Source organism: Alligator sinensis, unplaced genomic scaffold (genome assembly GCF_000455745.1).
Source record: "Alligator sinensis unplaced genomic scaffold, ASM45574v1 scaffold112_1, whole genome shotgun sequence".
In the NCBI taxonomy this organism is placed as follows: domain Eukaryota; kingdom Metazoa; phylum Chordata; order Crocodylia; family Alligatoridae; genus Alligator; species Alligator sinensis.
In genome coordinates this window covers 4,380,862-4,381,249 of record NW_005841892.1, presented here as the reverse complement: position 1 = coordinate 4,381,249, position 388 = coordinate 4,380,862, and positions in this window count along the sequence as shown.

Here is a 388-nt window from a genome sequence, read left to right as displayed (position 1 = left end):
CAGCTTCCTGTGGCTGGCATGCTGCCTGCCCCACAACATGCTGCAGCACTGGGGCAAGGGCCAAACATATAGATGCTCTGGCTGGCTACCAGAATGTCTCTGTGGAGAACCCTGCTTCCAGAATCACCCCCCTTCACCTGTACATGACACCCCTGTTAATACAACCCAATACACCATTGGGCTTTTATGCAAAAAGCCCACACTGTTGAGTTACATTTGGCTTATGGTCTACTGTAACCCACAGGTCATTCTCTGCATTACTGCAGCCTAGCCAATCCTCCAGCTTGTATTTGTGCATGAAATTATTCTGTCCCACATGGCTTCACATATCAAGGATAATAAAAAGTCCTTTTTCAGATATGTAGGGAGTCAGAAAAAAAGCAAGGAT